The 12,812-nt window shown below is 42.7% G+C and overlaps 1 protein-coding gene and 1 long non-coding RNA gene across 4 annotated transcripts in view; one reads left to right on the top strand and one right to left on the bottom strand.

Moving 5' to 3' along the window:
• RGS6 (regulator of G protein signaling 6) overlaps positions 1-12,812 on the top strand; it is a 530,176-nt gene that overhangs the window by 46,734 nt on the left and 470,630 nt on the right. The window lies entirely within an intron of this gene.
• Positions 1-12,812, bottom strand: part of LOC140843252 (uncharacterized) — a 50,510-nt gene that overhangs the window by 12,408 nt on the left and 25,290 nt on the right. Inside the window, exon 2 of the long non-coding RNA XR_012120860.1 lies at positions 7,844-8,010. This is a non-coding gene — a long non-coding RNA (uncharacterized lncRNA). The remainder of the gene's footprint in view (positions 1-7,843; positions 8,011-12,812) is intronic.

The following is a 12,812-nucleotide window of genomic DNA, read 5'->3' as shown; positions in this document are numbered from 1 at the left end:
GTCAGTGGAAAAAAAAAAGGGGAAATGTGGGCACAGACACACACAGGAAGAACACTGTGTGATTGGAGTTATGCTGCCACAAGCCAAAGAACTCCCAGAAGCCAGGAAAATAGCCTAGAAGCAGAGCCTTCCCTAGAGCATCTGGGGGAAACGTGACCCTGCAGACATCTTGCTCTCAGACTTCTGGCCTCCAGAACTGTGAGACAGTACAGTTTTGTTGTTTAAGCCACTCAGTTGGTGATACTTTGTTACGGCAACCCCAGGAAACTAATATCAGCCTGGTGTTTTCACTATCCTCAGAACAAATAAGATGGTGTGTTTTAGACAATCCTTTTCTAGGTGAAACTGAGGGCTTAAGTGGGGTGGGCTGATAACAAAGTAACCAGAGCCTTCTCTGTTATCTATACCCCTGGTTCTTGGCTTTAGCCCCAGAGTTCTTACAGCCTTCTGGACATCTTTAACCCCAGAAACTCAGGCTTTCACCTCTAAACCTCTTCCTTCCTCAAAAGCCCATCACAGTTATTGTTACCATATTCCTCTCAGTCCCTCTGGCTAAAGCCTTCTGTGATCCCTCTCTTTCCTCATTCCCAATTCTTACAAAATCTAGCTTTCTGCCTTCTTTTGAAAAACAGGAAGATCTGGCAACATCAGACCCTCATTACTGCATGGCAACAACTGGCCAGACAAAGGGGCTGCCCCTTAACACAGACACATTCTCAGTCCTGCCCTGATAGCCCATGCCTGGGCCTTGTCCACACTGGAGACTGGAACACTGGCAGGGTGAGATGAGAACGGGGCCCCTCCCTCACAGGGATGTGAGTGCAGAGCTTCGGATCCTGGGCTCCAAGTCAAACCTGCGGTGGTTTGCATCCTGCTTTGTCACCTGCTGGCTGGGGGGCAGCTGAAGAAGGTTCCTTAGTCTCACTGGGACTCTGTTCACCCATCTGTAAATGAGATGATAATGGCACTCACCTCATCAAGGCATGGAGAGAATTAAATGATGTAATGCACATCAAGAGATTAGAACCTGGCATATAGCAGGTGCTTCATAAATGTTTACTTGTATTGTTATATATTCAAGAAAATCTCATCAGCATTTATCCAAACTGCCTTATTCTTTCATAAAGGGCCTAGTTACTCTGTTTTCCTTTTTCCCCCCATCCCCCACCATTCACACACATTAGGAAAATGGCAGTTTATACACACAGACTCAGGTCTGGCCTGGCAGGGAATTTGGAGCAAAGCTCCTGGGATCTAACTTGGCTGAGCTCCTGGGCCTCTCCTGGCTGTCGAGTCCACTGTGCATACCTGCCTTCTATGTTGTTTAGGTTCCAGTGACCAAGGGCGCAGCTTGGTGACTGGCCCCAAGGGCCTCCAGAGTCGCTGTGGAGCGCCTCTGATTAGGTACACTGTTGGGCACCTAGGTATTTATCCTGGAGGCAAGAAAGGCTGCTGGGAATCGCTGCTTAATGTGAAGTGCAGGCGGCAAGTCTGGGGATAGTTGAAAGCATGTTCCCTATGATTTGAGGCATTGGCAAAGTCCAGACACAGGGAGGGGCCCCTCCCCAGCCCAGTGTTTCCACTGTGTTCCCCTCACAGGGCCACTCCTAATTAGGCATAGCTGACTCATTCAGCTGATATTAGTTGACTGAGTTCTCATAATCAATAGGGATTTATTAAGCAATTTGTAAGTGTTTGATGCAGTACTAGGCATTGATAATTAATTAGATGGTGGGTAAGTCATAGTCCTGCCTGTAAGGAGTTTATAGTGTGATTGCTGGGAGAGAATGGTGAGTCCACAGTAGTGATGGAGCTGGGGGGCCACAGACGTGGGGGGCCACAGATGTAGGCATCTTGTCCTGACTCAGCCTGAGGTTGGGACTGGGGGCAACCAGGGGTTCATCACAACTCTTCTATGGATCTGATGTCCTTCTAGGATTGTGCTTGTCAGGACAAGGATCATGACAGTCTTCTTCCTGCTCTGTGTCCAGTGCTAGCCCAGTGGTTGGTATATGGTAGAAGTTCAATAAACATTTGATGAGTAAGTGAATTAAATGATATCTCAGCTGAGAATTAAATCATGAAGCGTTAGCCAGAAGGAAAGTGTATGTGTGTGTGGTGGCGGGGGAGGTGGGGAGAGGAAGGTGGCAGCAGGAAGTAAAATGGTGAGAAAGGACATGGGGAGGAAGTGAATTATGGGAGGGGCACTTGGGGGTGACAAACACTGTCCTGGGAACTGCTGGCTCATAAGGTGGGGGCATGGAGCCGTTTGGGGAGGCTTGGGGGAGGCTGATGGTGAGAATAACATGGAATTATTAAAGGTTTTAAACAGAGAAAAGACTGATTAGATTTGATATGCATGTTATAAGGTTCAGGAAATGGTTTGTGAAAACAGAGTGGAAGCAGGGAGGCCAATTTGTTGGCCTCTGCAGCAGTTCTTGATTAAAGATGTGGGTGGTTAGACAAATGACTGACAACCGAGGTGCAATGTGGATAGATTCAAAAGCAGCCAGGGATGTAGAGTTTTCGGGACTAGTCTGTCGTTTATGGAGAAGGAAGGAAAGATGTCTGAATGATCCCACGCCTCTGGCGATTGCTAGTGTCACTCACTTAATGCAGTAAGTAACAAGAAGAAGAGCAGGGGGGGAGATAACACCACACGCGGACATGTTGAGTTTGAGTTGCCTGTGGGACGGCTGGTGGGCAGTTGCTTACATTAGTCTTAACCTCATGAGAATGAACTGGCTTGAGATATAGACCCTCGTTAGTATATAAGGTGAGAGTTTTAAAACCTAGAGTCCATAGATAAAATTCAGAAGGCCCATGAACCTCAGAAGTTATATTGACGTTTAAATGTATGTGCCTTGTTCTGGAGAGTTAGCTTTGTATCAACTTTTTCAAATGTCTTTGTCCCCAAATAAGTCAACCCTTGATCTATATGGTTATTGAAGCTTGAAGGAGAGGTGAGGTTTCTCAGAGTGAGAAGAGAGAAGAGCTGATGAATGTGCTCTGGAACCATCAACATTTCAGGGACGGGGGGTTCTGTGCTGTCAGGGGTGATGGTGGGAATGTGGGAGATGCCTGAACACCTTAGCTTTCCTGTTTATAAAGCACTGTCACAGACATTGTCATTTCACATCTCAGTGATTCACGTGGGTACTTACCACTTGGCTCTGCGTCGAGAGGTCAGTACGAGACACAGTAACTTGGCCATAAATTTTAAACAAGAAGGGATTTAATACAGAGAATTAGGTGCTTACACAGCTACTGGAAGCATGAGCCTCAGGGAAAGATTTCCAGAGCAAAATATAGAAGCCAGGTCAGAGTGCACCCCTGCAGTTGCCACGCTGGCACTGGGAAGCTGGGATCAGAAAGCCACTCTGGCTGTGGCCACTGCCACAACTGCTTCTCCACCCTCAGAAAGCTGGAGAAGGGCGCTGGCATACTGCTGTAGTCAAAACCTCATGTTTCCATGACCTTTCTGGAGAGCAGTGAATAGTCAAGAAGGAGCCAGAAGATAGCCCCTATGTTACTTCCACCTTCTTGAACTCCTTGCATGAATGCATCTGATTAGTGGAATCTGCTTAACCCCTGCACGCCTAGATTCAGGGAAGTCTGGAAAATATTGTTAGCTATTCCACCTCCACACCTGAAAGGAAAGTGAAATGGATGTAAGAGAAGGGGTCTTTTTTTCCTAAGGGGCCAGAGAGTAAATGTTTTATCTTCATGGGTGAGGTGGTCTCTATCTATTAATACTGCTCAGTTTTACTGTTGTAGCACAAGAGCAGCCCTACAAAGGATGTAAATGAATGAGCATGGTTGTGTTCCAGTAAATCTTTATTTATAAAAATGGCTGGAGGGCTGGGTTTGGCCTGTGGCTATAGTTTGCCCACGCACAAGGCAAGCAAGTCAGTTTGAATACTTGCCATTGCTTCTTTTTATTGATGAGGAAACTAAAACCAGGGAGATTCAGGGCCATTTAATCAGTGCAAGTGAGAACACTCCCTGGTTACTTTGGTTTCAGAGTTCATGCTGTTTTCAGCAAACCAGATACTGAGCCCCTCCTCCCTCTGGGAGACTTATGGTCTCAAGGAGGAGATAAAATGTGTGTGCCTCATTGTTACAGACCATGGGAAATGCCCCAAGAATGGTGCAAAATGCTTCTGCATACAAGGCATTTTTGACAGGAGAAATCGGGATAAGCTTCATTGTGGAAATAGTTGGAGGTAGGTATTGAAGAAAGGTATAAATTTAATAGGTGGGGATGGTTGGTGAAGGAGGTAGGGTTCAAGAGAGCATTTCAAGTGGGCAGGCAACTTCAAGGCAAGTTTAGCAAAACAGCTAAGAATCCAAACTCATCAGAACACTGTGACCTTCTGGTGCTTTAGCAGAGAAAGGAACGATTATGGAGAACCTGAGATATTGGGATTAGGAATCTGAGCTTTGAAAAGTGGAGGCCCTGGCATTCTTTGAACAGGGCTGTGATACACATATTACTTCAGGAAGAATTATTTGATATTGTGATGCAGAATTTTTTGAATCAGAAGATATGGCTGATAAGAATCCACGTGGGAAGTTATTGCAATATCTTTGTATGAGGATGTCTAGGAAATGGCAGAGATAAAGGACATCTTGATACACTCAGAGGTCTTGGGAACTGGTAAATGTAGGTGGAGGCTTTGATAGTGAGAAATGAGAATAACAAAACATGGAAAGTTAGGAGTAGAAGCTAGTTTTTGTAGGGAAGGTGGTAGGTTCCATCCTGAATATAAGGTACTAAGGGGAAGAAACTAATACAGAGCAGGTGATTGGAAATGTCGGCTCGATCTTCAAGAGGGAGGTGGTGGGGAGTTGTTGCTTGCAGCTGGATGGAGAGCCACTGAAGAGCTCAGACCTCTGAGGGCATGTGGGTGGTGAAGGGTGCCCAGTGCAGAAACCAAGGGGCTGAGGTGGGGATAGGAAAATGGAGCAGGAGGGGTGGGTGGATGCCAGAATGGTGTTGTCAGGGGAGTCAGGAAAGGAGCTGTGCCCAGAAAAAGAGTGGGCAGTAGTGTTGCATGCCACAGGGAAGTCAAGGATCATTGATGAAAGGCCACTGGGTGTGGTGATCCCACAGTGGTGATGGGAGATCACTGAGAGAGCTGTCCAGCATATGGTGAGTACGTGGGGGCACAGGCTGTGGGCTGTTCTCTTGAGGAGTTTGATATTGAAAGAGTGAGAAGATGGTAGATGGACATTTCTGTTTGTTTTAAGGTGGGTTAATTCCTCAGGGCCTAAATACCACAAATGACTTAACTTGTCAGAATATACAGTATCCTGATGTCTCCCCCTCCCCCACCAGCCCTTCCTAAAGAAAAAGTGGCTGAAAGAGGAACATCATCTACTTCTCTCTTCATTTCAGGATTCCTTTTGCAGTCAGTTTTTTTGTGCCTGACACGATTATGGTTTTGGCTCTGCCAGTGGCCTCTCCTGGCAACCAGTGAGGTGATACCAAATGTGTGCAGTTGTTAAGCAACTGCTTCCAGCCGTTGTGGCTTCTGCTAAATTGGGAACACATATTAGTCCCCATCTAAGTCTTCATTCAGTGGGGAAAAAATACATCTCTGACTTGGAATTTCAGATGGTATACAAATGTGGAACATAAAATGAGTGTGTTGATGATTTTTGTCTTACCTCACAGGATTCCTTCAAAATCCTCTAGAGAATTGCTGTGAAAATGTAGTTCTCTCTCTAGGGTCCTTTCTAGAAAAAAGGAGGCATGTCCAAGCCCCACAAGGAACTGGGTATTTTACATCAGTGCTTTCCATGAGAATAAACAAAGATGGAACACAAACTGCAGCAACAAAACAAACTCCAGCGTTTCAGATGGGAATGATTTTCAGTCTAAATTAAAGTCACGTAACTTTTAGGTCCTTGAACACCTTGGTCTGCAGCTTCTGCTACATCATCGGCTTAGTCTCAAATGGGTTATGAAATGAATGCAGGAAGAGGGATCTTCGATTCATGTTTTTCCCTCTGTGGAATTTGGTTCCTCGCTCTCATATATAGTTGTTGAACTATGTTATGTTAAATGGCTCTATGCTGTGTTTCTCTTTATTCTCTTTTAAAAAAATAAATATTTATTTCTCTTTGTATGTATCCATTATGTTTTATTTATTGAAGCTCTTTATAGTATTCTTCCACATTTGTATAGAACTTCAGTATTGAGAGTGTTTAGATATCCATTCATCTCACCTGAGCTTACAACAATCTGTGAGGTAGGCAGTGTATCACCACTGAACTCATATTGCAGATAAAGGGACTGAGATTCATAATGGTTAATTAATTAGACTAGGGTCACACAGTTTGCAGGCAGCAGGTTCAAGGCTGAAGCTCAAGTTTCCCAGTGCCAAATTCATTATTTTTTCCATTATGTGCTGGGTGGCATTTTTGACGCTAGTGTTTTCTTCCATGGAATGTATAAAAGCACTTCAGTGTATAAGCTTTGTATAATCGTAAGTTGGTCTCTGGAGAGTACATTGATTGTGGAGGGCCAGAGCAGAAACCACAGATTTTAAAAGACAGTTCCTCTTATTGGAGGTTTGGCCTTTATTGAATGGAGGGCTCTTGTTAAGAGAAGATACACATTGAGATAAGAGGCTTGCCAATCTTTCATAAAATGGAAATGTCTAGGCTCCTTGGGGAGAACTAATGATGGTGACTATGGAGAAGTTTGCAGATGTGAAGTACTTGATAAACTCTGGAGGGGTGGGCAGCAACTGTGTGTTTCTTGCCTCTGTTACCTTCCGGACACCACTGCCTTTGTACAGTCTTGTTTTTATAAATAAGCCTGTTTGGCCTCTCTTTTAGAAACAGCTTCATTTTCTGGCTTCGTGGTGGTTTTCTGCGCGCGTATGCTTGCACTTCAGGTAAATTGAACACTTGTAATGCTGCAAAGCTGAATTTAGTGATGTTGCCCATATCTTAGCCCTCAAGTAGTCTTTAAATATTCTTAACCCTGGGAGCTGGCCCAAGAAATTGCTTATTTTCTCTGTACCCCTCAGCATATAAATCCTGAATTACTGCTGACCAAAGATGCATAAAGTACAAATCAATAAGTGTTTTGTTTCTGTATTTTAGGGAATGAGATAATGAGTGAAAGAAAACCTCTCGATGAGGGCTTAAAAACATTGTCATTGTTCTATGGATTGATAGAGCTGTGGCTACTATTTTACTCATGTATGGACCACCAGGTCATCACACTGCACTAAAAGGATATTTTTATATAGCTTTATTGGGATATAACTCACACACCAACAATTCACCCATTTAAGGTATAAATTCAATTGTTTTTGATATGTTACATTATTTCTTTTTTAAAACCATGGTAAAACATATTTAACATACAATTTGTCCTTTTAAACATTTTGAACATACAATTCACTGGCATTAGTTACATTCACAATTTTGTTCAACCATCACCACTATTTCCCAAATGTCTTCATCGCCTCAAGTGGAAACTGTGGATCTGTTAAACAATGACTCCAACTGAAAGGATTTTTTAATATGCTTTGCTTGCTACCTCCAGGTGAATGCAAGGCCTTTGAGGAAGATTTTGGTTATTTTATTCTTTTAGGGGAAGTTCCGTATGGTGTGTGGCATAGGTAAGGTTCCCTCAAGGAGCAGCAGCCTCTGAGATTAGCATGCAGGACATACCTGGGGTGTCTTTCAGGCTCAACATTCGAGGGGCAGGGAAGAAGGCAGGATTGGGCAGAAGCATGTTTCCATCATAAGGCCTCATCCTGCCTGGAGGGAACTAGGAGCTGGGGACTCAAGTCAGGGCAAAAAGGAAGGGTCTTTATACCTTATTCTCCAGTCATAGGCTGCAGCAGTCCCAGGAAGGTACGTGAGCTTGAACTTTCTTCACCGAAGGACAATTGGGAGAGAGTTGACACATGAAGGGTATGAACCTGAAGCATCCTCAGCAGCTGGGGGGTGAAATCTTCATCAGTGGTTCCCAGATGTTGCAGCCTATGAAATCACCAGAGCATCCTCAGAAATGTCATTCCTGGTTTAACTGATACGGAGTGAGAAATGGGCATCAGGAGTTATAAAAGCTCCCCAGGTGGTTCTAGTGACAACAGTTTGCAGACACCTACTTTCACTCCTGAGGTGGCATCAGCACAGTGGGCAGCCCTGTGGGAAGTGCCTGAATTTGGGAGTCAAGAGAATTTGCACATGGCTCAGCTGTCTGCTAGCTCTGTGGGTTCTTTTTTATGTTCTGCTGATAGGACTTTGCTACTAGACTTTTACAAATAGGAATGGACATGCACTTGGGTGAGTGGAGGGCACTTATACATCAATACAAAAACAGTGAACACTTCCAAGAAAATTTGGCAAAAAGCAGGAATGCATAATTCACAAGGAAGTTCAAAGGATTTAAGGCTTTGAAAATCTGTTATTTTAATATATTGTCTTAATTGTCTTTCACATCTGAAGAAATGAAAATTAAGACTATTTGTTTGTAGTACTCAGTAATGTTGAAGGTGGTAGCTGTGGAGACATTTTTATACTCTTGGCATGGGTCTACATTGGTATAACATGGTGGAACATGCAGCAATACGCATAAAAATTCTTAGAAGGTGAATGTCTTTTGACATAGAAAATTCTTGAAGTTTATCTTGAGGAAATTACAGAGAGCTGTATGAATATGTGTGCATAAAAAATAATGGCTAAGACTTGTTGACAATGGTGGAAATTGGGAGCAGCATAAATGCTCATTAATAGGGTATAGTTAAATAAGTTATGGTACATACATAGTCTGGGACTATATAGTCATTAAGAATAATAATGGAGCTGCACATATGTTAACAGTGAAAGATAGCCCCCATGTACTTTTAAATGAGAGGAGCAGTTAACAAAACAGCACAAGCCTATTTTTGCATTAAAATCATATTTGCATTGAAAAATGCCTGTAAGAAAAATAACAGATGTTAGCAGTACTTTTTCCCTGAGTAAAGGAATTTCAGGTGAATTTTACTTTCCATCCCACATCTGTCTGTAATATTTAGACCTGGAAAAACATTACCCATACACTAGTTTTTATGTATTAATTTTATATTCAAGAAAAATATAAAGCTATTTCCAAAATATGATAGTTCCTAGATTACATATATACATACATAAATATGCATATATTACATAGGTGTGAGTATGCATGTCTCCGCCTTCCTCTTCAGCAGCCTGAAAGGGGAGCAGTCTATGATCCAGTAGCAGTTATCCCTAGAGTTTGGGGCTGTGGGTGATTTTTATTTTCTTTCTTATGTTTATTTATATTTACAGATTTTCATAATGGCATTATATCACTTTCATAATGAGTGATAAAATAGCAGCTTTTAATATTTCAGTATGCTTACCTGACCTAGTTTTCTATCCACTCTTTAAACAGCGCTTGCATCTATTTCATGTGAAGGGTCCTTTGGTTAGCATTTCTTCCTCCATCTTTCTTCCTGCCTTATTTAAATAATCACTCTTAAGTGTTGAATAGTTGCATGCCTTACAAAATTAGGGGCATTTGTGATGACTCATATTGTTATCAAGCTGTGCATTTTGACTTTATTCATCATTTTTTTCCCCTAAAGTAAAGTTTGACCTTTAGATGAGACATTTGCAAGCATAGTATCCATTGTCTTTCATTATGCTTTTGCTTCATCTATTAAATGGTAATGTGTCCCACAAAAGTATTGATATTAAATTAAGTCATTCCATACTTGCTCTTAGGAAGAGCTTTGAGGTTATCAAATTTACTAGGCCGGTAGGATATGTAAAAAGAGAAATGCATGGAAAGCTTCTGACAGGCCAAGGCTCTTCCAGGTATCTGACAAATTTCAGTCATCCTTTTAGGCCCTAAATTAAACATTACCTCCTCTGTCACACCACCTCGACTCCCGAATGTAAGCTGATGCTGACATCTCAGCCTATTTATTATAGCCCCTATGCAGTGTTCTGGTAGTTGTTGATGGCTATTGTTCTGTTAGACCTCCAGTTAGGAAATGGTGTAAATATCCACCAAGGTGGCCCTGATGGTCCTTACCTCCTGGTATGCATGCCCTTGACAAAAAGATTATAAGAGAAAAGGGGAAGTGGTGATGTGTTATTAAAGATTAAGTTATAGAAGTCCATCTGGGTCTCTTTTCTTTTAAATCACTCACTCTGTGAAAACCAGTAGACATATTGTAGAGACAATCAAGCAATGTACGGAGAGAGGCTCATGTGGCAACAGCTAAAAAAAAAAGCAGAGGCTGCTGCAGCCAGAAGAATGAGCTTAGAAGCAGGTCCTCCCCTTGCTGAGCCTTCTGAAGTCAGAGGCCCTACCATCAGCTTGACTGCAACCTGGTGAGAGACCCTGAGCCAAAACCAGCCATCTAAACACCTCTTGATTTCCGATGCTCAGAAATGTGAGGCTAAGTAAGTGTTTGCTGTTTTAGGTGAGAATTTTTGGGGTGACTTATTATGCAGCAGTAGGTAACTAATTAGATTTGATATTAGAAGGGGGTACTGATGTAACAAAGAACTAAAATGTGGGAGTGACTTTGAAACGAGGCAGTGCACAGTGGAAAAGCTGTAAGGATTTTGAGCAAAATCTTTAGCAAAAGCTTAAAGTGCCTTAACTATGTTGTTTACAAAAGTTTGGACTTTGTGGAGGCTGCCAGTGAAGGCTTAAAGGGAAATGAGGAAAATTGTATTGAAAACTGGAAAAGACAGCATCTTTCTTTGTAATGTACTACATGTGGCAAAATATTTAGCAATACTGTCACCTGCAGTAATGGGGAAAGTAGAGCAGGGTGATACAGTCATGGAAATTTCTAAACAATGTTGAAAGCACCTTCTATTTTTTTCCTTATTTTTGTTTATAGTAAAATTGCAAGGAGAGATATATTGAGAGTAGAACTGGTAAACAAAAAGAGTCAGGACTTGCTGTGTCTGAAGATTCCCAGCCTCTCCAGATGACACGAGATGCTGAAATTAAGAAATGGCTTCTGAGCAAAGATCAAATCCAGGGTACTTAAAAGAAAACAAGTTCTAACCATGAAGCCAAGAGTTTTGGTAAAATCTTTCCCTAAGATCTCAAAAGTCAAAGATGATGTCACAAGCTACTGTGCAGTCAGCCAAAAGGCCCTCTAAAGAGGTCAACTTTTGCCTCATAGAGCCTCTCAATCAAATGAGAGGGCTCCTTGGAAACTCACGGACATTGTGCCTCAGCAAAAGCCTGGGTGAGGAAAGGCCCATTGTAAAGAGACTTGTGGGCATGGCTTTTGTCTAATGGAATGAAGCCTTAAATGATTCATAGGAGACCCTCAGTTTTTAAGAATGTTGTACTTGAAGATACACCATCAGCTTGAAATGAAAGGGACAGAGTACAAAATGAAATGAGGCCTTTGGACCCACATGTATCAGCAAGTAGGAAGTCTGAGGAAACTACTCAGCTTTGCAAGCACTTGTTACCATTCATAAAAATGGAAGGATGACCAAGAGACCAAAACTAAGGGTCCAGAGAGTGGTGTTAAGAGCCATAGAGAAGTATTCCCAACTTGAGACCTAATCAAGGAACTTGAACATTGACTTGGTAGTATTTCAGAATTGCCAACCCTACATGCTTCCAATTTCCCTCTTTGTGAGCAGGGGTATTTATGGGAGTTCTCCCCTGCATGTCCCACCACTGTGTGTTGAGTGTATGGGGACAGAAAGTTGTCAGTTTAGTTGCACATGTCTACAGATTGAGAGGAAACATACTTAGGGAATGCTATGGCAGGGACTACCCCCAAGGAGCCTTATTTGTACCTAGCCCTGATTTGGATGGTGAGAGTCTGGGCTTGGAGCTGATGCTGTGATTGGATGAGACTTTTAGGTACGGTGGGAAGGGTTAGTGTACAGTACATTAGGAGAGAGGTGAACCATTGGTTGCTAGAGAGTGGACTGTGGTAGGCAGCCCCCAACACAGCTCCCAGTGATCCCCAACTCTTGGCATTGAGTTGTTTATCCCATCCCCTTCTCACATTGTATAGGGTTGGTCTTTGTGAGCAATAGCAGACGTGATGGTGTGTTACTTTGACATTAGTTTATTAAAGACTAGCTGCTATTTGGGGCATACTCTGGCTCTGTTGGATCACTCACTATGGGGGAGGCCAGCTGCCATATGTTGAGGATGTTCAGGCACCTTGTGGAGAGGCCCACATGGTGAGGAAATTCTAGCCTGTAAGCTGTGTGAGTGAGCTTTTAAATAAGTGTGCCCTCCAGCTCCAGTTAAGGCTTCAGATTGTTGGAGCTCCAGCTGACAACAGGGCTGGAACTTGTAGAGACTGCTAACCTTAGAAAGACTTGCTTGCAAGATTGGTTCTTGACTGGCTCTGGGCACATGGATTTAGGGAGGATTTTTACCATTCTTTAATTAATGATGAGTAATTTACTATGCCTGATCTATGCAAACAATATTATTTATGGTGAATACTGGCTTCTCTCTAAAAGTCTGGAATTTTAATATGTGCTAGGCAGAAGGTACATGTATGATCAGCCCCAGTAAAAAACGTGGACACCAAGTCTCTGATGAGCTTCACAAACTGATTTCACAAATTGTTGTCACAATATGTTGCTGGAATGAAACCTGTCCTGTGATTCCCCAGGGAGAAGACTCTTGGAAGCTTGTGCCTGGTCTCCTACGGACTTCACTCCATGCACCTTTTCCCCTCACTCATTTTTTGCTTGATATTCTTTTGCTATACATCAAAGCCACAAGTAATACCGTATGTGAGTCCTGTGGCTCCTCTTAGTGATCA

This window comes from Manis javanica, chromosome 8 (assembly GCF_040802235.1).
Source record: "Manis javanica isolate MJ-LG chromosome 8, MJ_LKY, whole genome shotgun sequence".
Classification (NCBI taxonomy): Eukaryota; Metazoa; Chordata; class Mammalia; order Pholidota; family Manidae; genus Manis; species Manis javanica.
This window is presented reverse-complemented; position numbering and strand designations above follow the sequence as displayed.